The following is a 12,845-nucleotide window of genomic DNA, read 5'->3' as shown; positions in this document are numbered from 1 at the left end:
GAGAGGATGACAAATGAACACAGAAGTAACCATACAGTATAAAAAAATCAGTGGGAAAACTATCACAAATCACAGAGTATCTACAACTCAAACACAATAAGAGCTAAAAGGCTCAAAATGCAAGAGACAAAAGTTTAAAACCATAAATGAATAAACAAAAAGAAACTAAGAAAACAGATCCATATGAGAAAACACCTGAAGATCTGAATAAAAAACACTAAAACATGACATAGGAGGTGATAGGGGAGGATAAATGACACAGAACGAAAGGAGAAAAAGAATAACTAGGCACAAAAAATAAGAACATTTCTGTTTGGGCAATAATTTCTGTGTGATAACAAAGCTTCTTGGTAGAGCTGGGCGATAGAACGATAACGATATGTATCGCGATATAACTTTTACTCGATAGAGAAATTAAGCTATCGCGATAGACCTCGCCGCTCTTGTCCTCTTAAAAAAATAAAATAAAAAATAAAAAAAGGTCAGCCAATCTAAATTAAGTAGCGCAGAGCCGAACCAATCACAGCCGCAGCGTCATGTCGCGTGACTTGTTACTACAGCACAAGTGCCAAGCCGCACGTGTGTTTGTTTGGGAAGCAGCCAGCGGGTAATGGAGGAAATGAGTGTGCCGACTAGAAAAATCAACCGAGCGTGACCGAAGAGAAAACAGATGATGGTTCCAATGCCGGAGAGATTGTCGAACGGAAGAGCCAAAGAAGTTCCATAGTGGGAAGGTATTTCGGCTATTTCAAGTCTGACAAAAAACAGAGTAGCGTGCACTGTAAATTGTGCCGAAAGCAAGTCTGGAAATACAATAAACTGGTGCATGCGTCACACTGTGCGCCACGTTATTGTTTCGGTGAAATGAATTTCTACAATACTGTTACTGTTAATTCTACTCTCTGCAGTGTTTAAATGCTTACATATACACACAGTTACTGTCCCTCCACACATACGACTCGGTTCTGCTTCTATGCCCCAGCTTTGTTTACTTTTTCCCACCGAGGCTTCTAGACTTCTGATTGGCCAACATTTCTGCACGGTTAGGAATCTAGCGCCACCTGCTGCTTTGGCATGTTCATAGCAGCGTTTTCCTTCATTTCTGCCTTTATGTGTGGACGGGATTATTTTTTAAAACGAAAACGGAAAATCTCCGTTTTCAAAAATACCCGTGTACGTGTGGACGTAGCCTCAGTCTCTGACTGGAAGCGCTAATTCGTCATTCGGCTTTTGTCAGACTAAAGTAACTGTTAAAACTGTTTGAAAAGCTAAGCTATACAACAAGGAGAGATTGAGAATTTCCTTTTAGTTCTCAGTTTATTTGATATTGACAAAAGTTAGTCAGTTTTGTCTGTTCTTCTGTAAAACAAACTAAGATTTATTTTTAGAATTAATATTTTGTTTCTAAGTGGAATTGACAATTTAGTCTGTTTCGTTTGTTCTATTTTGAAACTTAAACGCTTTAGCGGCTGCCTTTTGTGTAGTTTGCAATATTTGCCTTTATTTATCTGAAAAAGTCTCATGTTCCTTAAGTACATCTACCCTGTTGAACTTATTATGGGAAATAAATATTTAAATAAAAACAAGCTGCTGATTATTTCACATTTTACTTGTGAGCAACAGCACATTTAAATCTTACAAATATAGTTATTTGGCTTATATCGTGATAGATATCGTTGTCGCCTGAAATGAAAAAAACATATCGTGATATGAAAAAATCTCATATCGCCCAGCTCTACTTCTTGGCAATCAATGTTGTACAGTTGGAAAGCCTTTTCATTTCAACAGGCACTGGAAAGAAATGTAAAAGTGTTTAAAGACAAGAAACAGGAGATTATTAAAAACAGACAACTCCACTACAAGCTCTACAACATTGAAGAAATGCACAAAGAGCTGCAGTTCAAGATTCAAGATACGGAGAAAATAATGAAAGCTTGCAAATAATACTTGACGAAGCACTGCACAGCGCACAGAAATGCAGAGCAAGCTCCAAGACGTGGATAAAAAGCATCAAGCGCTGCAAGTAATGTTTGATGACACGCTGGCAAGGAATCCCAAAATGCTTAAAGAGAAAGAGCAACAGGAAGAAATGCAGAGGGCGATCCAACTTATTCTCCAATACTTGGAGAACAAAAAGACTTTTTTATAATGAAGTCAAGGAAAAAAACCATGGAGCCCAGGAAAATAAAAGGAAAGAAGAAAAGGAGGAACTGGGAAAATATGCAGAGATGCAGTGTAGGATCCAAGAAATTGTGGGGGGAAAAAAACAACAGCTCCAAGTACTCTAGCTTAAAGTACAGGAACGATTCAAGAAATGTAGAAGAGAAATCAGGAGTTACAACACAGCACAGTATAACAGAAGAAGACACACAAGCATGAGGCAAAGAAAATTCAGGAGGAGAAATACAAAGAACTGAAACAAAGCCAGATTTGAAGAACTGGACAAAAGGTTCAAGAAATTCAAGGAGCTGAACACAGAAACAATCGTTTAAGTAAAAAAAAAAAAAAAAAAGCAAAAAAAAACCCTGACAGCTCCAGGAACAGTTTCTGAAAAAGAAGAAAAAAGTGCTTCAGGTTTTTCCAGAAGAAGACCTCTGCTGCTTCATCACATAATCATGAACAAAAGCTGCCTTCTCTTCCTCCACCTTATTCCCCATCTCCTTTTTTCACCCCTCCTCTCTCCCTCCATTACCCTCTCTGCCTTTCTCACCTACCTCCACAACCCTCTCCCTCCCTTCTTCACCCTTTTCCCTCTCTCCCCCTCAACCCCCAACCGGTTGCGATAGATGGCCTGGTACTGATGGAGGTTTCTTTCCTCACCATTGCCCATCACCTAGTGCATGCTCATAACGGATTTCTGGTTTGACTCATCCTTTTCTCTCTATCACTCTCTATGCTCTCTCTCTCCCTATCCTCTGAGTCTGTGTGTGTGTGTGTGTGAGTGTGTGTGTGTGTGCGTGTTTATTATTTTTCATTTTTATTATTCAAAGTGTAGTCTTCTTATCACAGCATTACAGTGTCTCTAACGTGGAAACAGAATCACGATCAACTTGTGTCACAGCACATAACAAGTTTAACTAGCCATTTGTCGCCACTACGTGGACCATGACAGTGAAAATTCATCTTCACCACGTCTCTGATTCCCGTCAGCCTCAAAGGCGTCGGATCCTTGAAAGGTTGACACCTGATGATTGGCATTTGGACAATTTCCTGAAGAAACCCTGAGCGCTGGTTAAGCTGAGCAGGCGTCTCGTCTCTTACTCACTACCCCTAAAATCTTAACGCCACGCCACCAGCTCTCAGCCTCATTCCCAGTAACACAATATGAAAAGCAACAGCTGTGTGTTTGTGTGTGTGTGAGGGAACACAAAGAGAGCTTTGACAGAGATAAGAAGCGGAGGAGAGATCACATAAAGGTGGAAAATATTTGGCGTGAAATTGTTAATTCAGTATCTTTATTTACTTAAGGGTGTAGAATCAGGTCACACTGGAAATGGTTCATGTGTTTAGAAGAAATTCAAATTGTACTGCCCACAAAACGAACCCACAGGGAAAGAAAAAAACATTTTTTACATCTTTTGACATTTTGAGAGCCGGCAGAGTAATAACACAGAGAAAATTCTCCAATTTACTCCACAGTTTTGTCTGTCAATCAACCCAAACCTGGAGGCCTCGTCTACACTCATATATTAATTTTCTGGTGTTACAGCACTGAGCATCAGCTCAATACCAGCAGACCTGTCTGAGGTCATTCTGGTTTGGTGAGTGTTGATTAGAGTATAATTGAACATGAGGCAGACGCTATTGATTCTTTGTGAACAGCCTGAGGTGTCAGCTGGCAGAGACTCAGAGGTGTGACAGTAGGATTGAGATATCAGCACTCGCCAGACAAATGGAGTCTTATTACAGAAAAACGGATTATGACAGAAGAGAGTGCATGTAATATGGCAGCTTTGCATGACACAAACAAAGCTGGACTTACTGTATGACTAAACGTTTTAATACGCCGACGCATGGCGGGGACGCACACAAAAATGAGCCGCGCCATAAACAGGCAGACGCACTGTAAACCATACCATGTGCACGGTATGCTGGGACATGATGTCCGAGCTGCACAGCTCCTCGAAAGCCGCAGAGAAGGGATTTCATCTTTACGCTGGATTGTATCCTAGCAACACTTTTCAAAAGCACCAGTTTCTGTGCTGTGGGGGGTCTTTTGTGAACGGCAATCAAACAACGCAAACACTCATTTTAATCTAGAACAACACTGCTGTTGTGGAACGAAAACCTGGGGTGCTCTGCTCATCTATTGAAGACATTCATCTCTTAGTGTCAGGGAAAGGCCGAAAACCCGCCGTTTACTAGAACTCAACCTCTCCTCTCTCCACTTTGCAGCTATACTGCTACTGTAGATAGCTGTAACTCATTAACCATAAATGTTCCTAATAGATGCACTTAAGAGATTAGGGGATACCACGAAAAGCCTTCTTATAGCATTCAAGTACAAAGTGAAAGAAGAAGAAGAATCTCATCTACCTCATTAAGAAATGTTACTTGAGTAAAAAACTGTAAAAACACACAAGACTGGTTCAACATGGCAAAACAGCAGACTCTGAAAAACAATATTCGGGCCTCCTTCTCTTTTATCTTATTTCAGCAGCCTGAATGCACTTGATGAGCGCTCCAATCATCACTGTAAATCACAGGACCCCGGACGTCTTCCCCATAAATCATACTTTGGACGTGGCCAGAGCTGCTAACTGTTACTGCTGCAACCAGTGTTGCTTTGCTTTATGAATTTCAAGCACATTCTCTCTCCTTGCTCCTCTTAGGATTCCCAACCTCATTCCACCAAAATCAAATTTTGTCAAGTTACAGTCTTCTTAAGGGCAGATTCTGGGATTTTTTGCTCCAGTCCAATGGCCAATACTGTCTTTTGCTCTTTTTATCACAACTCCACAATTCCCTAAGGGTGCTACTGAAATGGAAGTCAGTGAAACCCCTCCTTTTCTGTGTTTAGCCTGATGTGAGTTGCATAATTGAGTAACTTTTTTTCTCCTTTTTTTAATACTCAGGCAGCCACAGTGAAGTAGGGAGGAGAAATGGACATGGTTACTTTGTGCTCTACAAAGTAACCATTTGGTAGACTTCAAAAACAAGCTCAAATACCATCCACCACCACCCACTCCAGAATACCGCCTCAACCCCCCACCACTCCTTACACATACAATCATAATCACCACCACAATCAGTCATTAACATCAGATTTGCAGTAATCCTACAAGAGGAAGCTAAGACGAGGTTAACTCTGGATTGGTCTTAATCAGTTTGAGAGGGGAAAATGAGCACTGCTTAGACACAGCATCATCTCCTGCAGCATCCCAGTCATGCCTTATTTCACAAGAAAAAAAAACATGTCCTAAATCTAGTAAAGACGAACAGACAAATAAGTGATTGATTGAGGATATAATTAAAAAAAAAAAACAGCTAAATAGAAGATAATTAAATTTATTAGTGCATGTCCTTCAATGTGAGACACTGCTGCTTGTCTGTTCAGTTTTTGGTCGTCCGTGTGCACCCAGAAAGCAGGTTTGTAGTAGGAGGTATGTAGGAGTCCATGCCCTGAACTTCCAAATATATTCTGTGGTTTTGGGCGCCAAGACACCAGCAGAAGTTTTTTAATCATCTGTCTTTAGGGGTGTTTCTTATAGAATTAGGACAACTATAGTTTTATTTCACTACCTAATGATCGTGATGTGCTGTAAATCAGTGTAAGAAATTTAAAACATGATTAGTTGCTTCATTGCCAAACGTAAGATGACAATATTTACGTAACTCTCTTCAGCTGCCACACAAAATGAAAATTCACGCAGACAGCTTGGAGAACCTGCAAACTCCAGCCAGAAAAGGCCAAATGGTGGATTTAAACCCAGGGCCTTCTTGCTGTGAGGGTAATAAAATTTCCTGTCAGTCAGCTTTTTATTTATTCAAAATAAGATAAAAAAAGAGAGAGAGTTAAGTCAGTTTTCCTTTTAGTTATTTCCTTTTAATTGCTTGGGAACTGCATTTGAACTGTGTGTGCCAGTGTTGGTGCAAATGGCAATGTCAGGCAATAATGTACCTTGATGCCAAGCACAAACGTTGAATGTTTAGTATTTAAGAACAACAAAATTTCAACAACTTTTGTTTTTAATCATGTCATGTAATCTCAGACAGAATGCTCATAACTGTTTTCCCCACATCTGCTTTATATTAGGGGTTTAAAAATATCAGATAGATAGATAGATAGATAGATAGATAGATAAAAATGTCATCACAGAATAAAGTCATTAAAGGAGAGGAATTATGATGACATAGTGTGACATTGGGTCTGACATCATCTCTGAGAGGCAGCTGTGTCTTTGTCTGCTTTAAGGGGCACTGCTATTTAGTCTCTTTAGCTCAATTCATCCAGAGCCCATGGAGATGTGTGTTTTTCTATTTTAGTTTAATGAAGTCATGGGGTTAGGATTAGAGGTTTTATACATAAACATACAAAATTACATTTACTTTTACTGGTGGCCCACTTAAATAAATGAATAAATGTTTTCCCATCAAAATTCAGACAAGAAAGAGAAAGCAAGAAAGACAAGAACATCATTTAATCTTTTCATCCCTGGTAAGATCATAAAATCTTGAGCAAAATCACACACCAGCTGTAGTCCATTTGTTTGTTATGCTGAATCGGTACAATTTCACCACAGACCAGCGATGATGCATTAGTCTAGCCAATGAATTATTTATGACGAAATCATTGATTTAGATTTCAACTAAGCCATAGACAGCCCATTTGTCTCGTCAACCCCGACACAGAAAGACGCACTTCATATATTGTATCTGTGTGGAAAATAGGACCTTGGCTACAGGTAAAGATGTTCCTGTCTCTGAGGTGCCTAACAGAATGATTCAGTTAAGTACAGCACACAGACAAGGGCTATCCAAGCCTATTATACAGCAGATAAAACAGTAAGCCCCAAGGCGCACACACAACTACACCTGCAGAAGAAGAAAAAAAAAGCTGCTATCTCTGTGTTTTGTGAAGCATGGACCCCCTGTTGTTAAGCAGGAAATGGTTCGGCACTTGATGGAAAAAATAACTTTATTTTTCAGATTGTAACAGCTTGATTTCTCCCACAGCCAGAATAGAGACTCCTTCCTTTCAGCAGTGTAGGAGTGTAAAGAGCAAGGACGTCTAAAAGCTTCTTTTCAGCAGCTGACACCATGTTTATCTTGTTCCTGCGTTTTAGCAATTAAGCTAACAATGTGCGTTAACTGTTTGTCTGATTATTCACTGATAAAGAAAATGATGCATTCAGATTCAACATCATCTAATTATGAACAACAGTACAGCCCGCAGGGGTGTTCTTTTTGCAAGTTTGAAATCATGTTTCCATTCAATTTAGTGTATGTGTGAGAGACAGACAGACAGAGAGAGAGCACTCTGAATAATGTTATTTTAGCCTCAGAATAATGTAATCCAGCTTCAGATGATACGGTTATGACTGGCTCTCTTGTCTGTCCTCTCGCTTCCGCGCTCTCTCGCCCAACAGAATCTGTCATGCTAATGTAAACTATTTATCTTAACCCCTGCAGTCAACACAATGTCCCCCAACACCACTACCTCCTCCAACCCCCCTTTGGCCACACAGGCTCAGCAACCTCAGCTGACCTGAATATCAATGACTACAGTCTTGAACCCACGAACACTGGAGCTGGCCCGCTGTATGAACTGCATTAACCTCAAATTAAGGAGCGTCTGTAAATTCATGCAAATGGAAGGGAAAAGTGACTCGAGTCATTAGAACAATAACAACTTTTATTTTTGATGAAGCAGCTGTCACTGACAGACCACTCGTACTTAGCAGCCAGCATCTAATGCTGCTCCTGAACGGTGGAACCATGAACCCACAACCTCACAGTGACCTGATTTTTCTGACCTTCTTCTATTTTTGAAAGGGGGAAAGAAGACACAGTGAAAACTGTTACAAAAAAAGTATGGTGTCGTATTTGTTAGTCGCCTTCATATAACATAACAGAATATGAATGAATGAATAAGATTGACATCTCCTGCCTGGCACTTAGACGTCACCATTACCCAAAAAAACTTTGGAGATTATTTTTATGTTAATGTAATTAACTGTGATCCAGAAGAGCAATGACCTTTCAATGCAACAGCCACGGCAGAGTGTGATTCGTCCCTCGGTACAGTAGGGTAATGCACGGGGTGAAAGCTTTCAGATGTGTCTTTCCAAGTATGGAAAGTGTGCCACATCATGTATGATAAATTATGTCAAGAAAGGCAAAAGGTCAGAGGAGACGTGCTTTCCATCAAGAAAAGAGTGCTCCACTTAATTACTTCATGCCACATCTGTCCAATAAAGATGTTGGCTAAGCTGTTTCTATGGGAGAGCGCTGACATTCTTTACAAGCTACATGTCTCGGTCCCCATTTACTAATGGAAATATACTGTAGTAAATAACTGTAATTACCTGGCCACAGAGTGTTACTTACACTTGATAAGGAAGCGGTATCCTAAAGTATATGAAGAAAAACAATCAATGCCTTCAAATTGCACAAAGAGAAGTCTCAGAGGATTTTTCTTTTCTTCATTGGCTATAGACAATAAATGGTTATAGAACAATAAGAAGATTAATTTAAGTTCTCATCCATCCTCTTATTAGAATGTGTGGGTCTAACAGTAGACCAGAGAATAACCAGACAAAGGGAATGTTTAAATATATTCATTAAATAAGCCACAAATACCCCGTTTAATTGCATTATAGTGAAGACAAGCAGGGGGTTACCTATTAGTGGAAACCCATCAGCACTCTGTAAGAGTTGTAAAAGACACACAGAAAAACAATTAGGGCATAGTGTGTGTGTGTGTGTGTGTGTGTGTGTGTGTGTGTGTGTGTGTGTGTGTGTGTGTGTGTGTGTGTGACTTTGCTCAGTGCTTACCTTGCTGCCGAGTGCTATCATGCCAGTGGCTATGTGACGAGATGAGCTACTTAGCGGCCCATGTCCCCATCCCCTCCAACATGCCTGCCAAGTGTCCTAAATACTCTGCTCTATTGTCTGCCTCAGAAACAAGCAATCCTGCTGGATGGAAGCACTCTCTCTCCAAGGTGCAAAGGAGGAGGGAGGGACGATAAGAAAAGAAAAGGCCAATTCCCCGAGCAGGACAGGGAGCCATGCAAATGGGACGCCAATGAGAAGAAGCCTCCCTGCAGTGAGAACGCTTCACAGAGGGGTCTTCTCTTCTCACTGTGGCCTGGCTGTGGTTTAATCTCTTAAGCCCTCTGGTCCCACTCACAGATACGTGTTGAAACACCCACACACAGACACAGAGAAATACAAATTGATACAACATTCACTCGTCGACTTTGCTCCATCATTAGCCTGGCAGGAAGCCACACATATCATCAGCGCTGTCATAATCACCCCCTCTTTACTGTCAGAGAGAAAGTAAAGGTAGAAAAGAAATCAATAAAACACAGGCTTCACTCAGAGACGCAGGACCAGCACAGTGGAGATAAGACATGAAGGTGTGTTGTTGCATGTTTGCTGTAAACTTGATGTAATTCTCCCAATCCAAAGCAGATTTCTAATATATATATTTATATATGTAGCAGAATGGCAACAACAATTTGGCTATTCTTTGAATTCTTTGAACTAATCTCCACACGTTAAAAAGAAAACACAAGAAAGCAATCACTTGGGAAAGGATTAAGTGTTCTTAGCTTTCTTTTACCTACACTAGCCACAAGATTAATTCTTACTTATAATTCCTCCAGTTGGTAAAGTTATTAAGCATCGCACAAATGTAAACTGGGAGTCATCTGACCTCCAAAATGTAAAACTACGAATAAATGATTGAACCTGTCACTGTGCTTTATCTTTCAAACTGATCTTTACAAACCAGATGCAATATAAGTAAAATAATTATCTGATGTTATCTGATGTGTGTTTACTTTGGAAACAGATATAAAAAGGACATCGTGATTATACACTAGGAATGTGGAACGTGTGTATCATTTTAAATCGTCTTATATTTGTGAAAAATAACTGCAATGGAGAAGTAAAGCTGGATGTATAACTGCTGGATAAACAGAACATATCTATATCTATCTATACATTTCTCTTACTGTAAATACTAACCGCTTTATTATGTCCTTAGTACATAAAAATGTCAGCACTTTTCTCCTGTAACTAAAATAATAACTTTAAAAGTTTAGGGACCACTTTACCACGTCCTGGAGGGGAAAGAAAGAAAAGCTAAAATAAGTAATGTGCCTTTTGCAAACCTCTTCAGTGGAGCTACTCATGAGCAAACTGCAAAAGGATGATATATTATTCAGCTCTTCCCAGCTGTGAGTTTTTCACTCAGCCTGTGGGGGGTATAAGGTTTTTAAGTGCAATCTATTCTATTTAGGGGACAGGAGGCAGCAGTGTTATACAAACGCTCACACACTGCCTTTGGGTTGCAGTAACCAGGAAGATGCTGAGCAAGTGTTACAGAGCAGGGATTTGGTCGAGGGGATACCAGAAGGTTTAAGAAAGGTTTAGCCTCGTGAGGCTCACATAATAAATTCATCTGAGGAAGCTTTCAGTCTGTATCACCACAGCAACTAGATGCATTGTATGAAAATGCTAAAAGGAAAAAAATAAAGCTTTGCAGTGGGACAACAAAACTCTGAGTAATGGACTGATTAACCTTATTGAATTTCATTAAAATCACACAGAGGCCTCGAATCTTTCAATATGCTAAGTCACCTTAAATATGGGGTTCATTAAACTTTCATAGGTTATTATGGAAAATAAGAGAGCAAGCAACAGGAGAAATGTATTTTAGTGTTGGAAATGCACTTACAGTAGAATGTACCCAATGAAATCAGGTATCGATGGTACAAATGTCTGCACTAATCCTTCAAATCATCATAGCAAATGGAGCAGTTCAAGAGAGCTCCAGATGATGCTTGAGACCAAACCCAGTCTAATGACATCCATTAAGATGAAGCAGACGGTCCCTGAAAAAGTCAGGAGAATTGTGCAAAGAGGTGTAAAGTACACCTTCTTACTTTTAGCAAGCACTTTACATCTGGTCTTAAATCATGAGCTCCCTGACTAATCAAAACCAATGCAAATCTCTCAGAAGGAGAGCATGTGGAGCAGAGCACAGAATGCAGTGGCAAAGCATAAGCCTTGTGTCTGGCTGGATTCTGCTTTTTCTTTCAGCACGATTTACCCAAGACTTCTGACTCAGCAGAACCCCGCCGGTGACGGGAATAAAAGAGGATCATTCCCCACCTTCTGTACATGCTATTAGAGATGCAGTATATTCAGTTTATGCCATTTAACAACACTACTCTGACCAGAATGGACAAATTTGCGCATTTACAGGTATTTGTGTCTACATTTGTTTAGGTAGATATATTTCTCAGATATCGGATGGTTTGCTGTGCATTATTTTCAGAAAACCTGGCAGCTAATTGGACAACTAATAGTGCAATGTTACTCCCTCCTGAATAGATTAGGGAGGGGGTAATGTTGCATTGCTCATATCATCTTCCTTTTTGTGACCTATTATTTGTTTTTCACTATTGCAGAACATACTGTTGAGTGATTGCTGTGGCAGTTTAAAACACAAAGAGCCACACACACAATTTACACACAATGACTGAAGCCTGAAAAAACAAATAACAGATTTTCTTGTGTACGGAAAGCTTAAACAGTAAAATCCAATATCACACTTCATGCACATGAAGGTGGATTTCTTTTGAATAAATCAAACTGATTCTAATGTGTGATCATCAGCAGTGAAATTAAAAATCATCTGCCGCAATTAGTAGTTATCTGCACTTTATGGTCGCAGATCATGCACACTGGATATTTGTGCAAATCAATAAATCACTCAACTCTACTATCTTAAAATAATATGTTGATAACATCCACTAGATTAAAGTATTTTGCACTGGAGGACGACATCCAGCTGTCATAAAAGTCACTGCCCTGATTTATCCATCTCTATGAACATGTTTGATGGTTTGATGTGGTGATGCATGCCAGCAACACAATGAGCAGAATGGACGCATGGAAGAGAGAAAAAAGAAAGACACAGGTGACACTGTTCATTTGTCTTGTGAACAGTGTCATTTTTGTACTACTGCAGAAACCTCATACAGAGAAGTAGGGCTCAATAAACATTTTTTTATTGGGTTTATCCATGTGATTCCCACTTTGAGCTGCAAGCAATGTTTAACTGATTTTATTCCCACAAACATCCTTTCGTCCTTCTTTGGCTTTGATATTTGTGCATGTGCGTGCTGATGAACGGGCTTCGAAATAAGGCACAATATGTGTTTAATCAACACTGTATTATTCAGTAAGAAGTGAAGTATTCGTTTGTGTACTACTTGTCAAGAACAGGTCTGTGAAACTGAGTTTATTGGCCCAATACGTACATAAATAAACCTATAATAGTCCAATAGTCCATGCTACAGTATTGTTTGATCTGAGCTCGTTTGACAGATTGCGTGCAGATATACAGCAAAAATGTAATGTGAACATCAAACATCTACTCTCTGAAAGATAAGTGTACGATTACACTCATCAGCCAGACACTGTCCACCCTAGTTAAGTATACAGTTAAAAGGTGATATGCAAACTTTTGTTCTGTTGAATATGCACCCATATAGTAAAGGAGGATTGCGTAACTTTTCTCTTAACATGACTGTCACTTACCCGTGCATGCACCTTGCACAAATGCATAAATCAGGTTTGGAAATTGCTCAGGTCCTGCTGTCCTA

The 12,845-nt window shown here is 39.7% G+C and overlaps 1 protein-coding gene across 1 annotated transcript in view; it reads right to left on the bottom strand.

Moving 5' to 3' along the window:
- Window positions 1-12,845, bottom strand: part of cntn1a (contactin 1a) — a 59,035-nt gene that overhangs the window by 26,479 nt on the left and 19,711 nt on the right. The window lies entirely within an intron of this gene.

Source organism: Diplotaxodon limnothrissa, linkage group LG7 (genome assembly GCF_057381915.1).
Source record: "Diplotaxodon limnothrissa isolate DT_005_m linkage group LG7, D_limnothrissa_male_GT1.1, whole genome shotgun sequence".
NCBI lineage: Eukaryota > Metazoa > Chordata > Actinopteri > Cichliformes > Cichlidae > Diplotaxodon > Diplotaxodon limnothrissa.
Note: the sequence above shows the minus strand (reverse complement) of the source record. Positions and strands in the feature narration are given on the sequence as shown.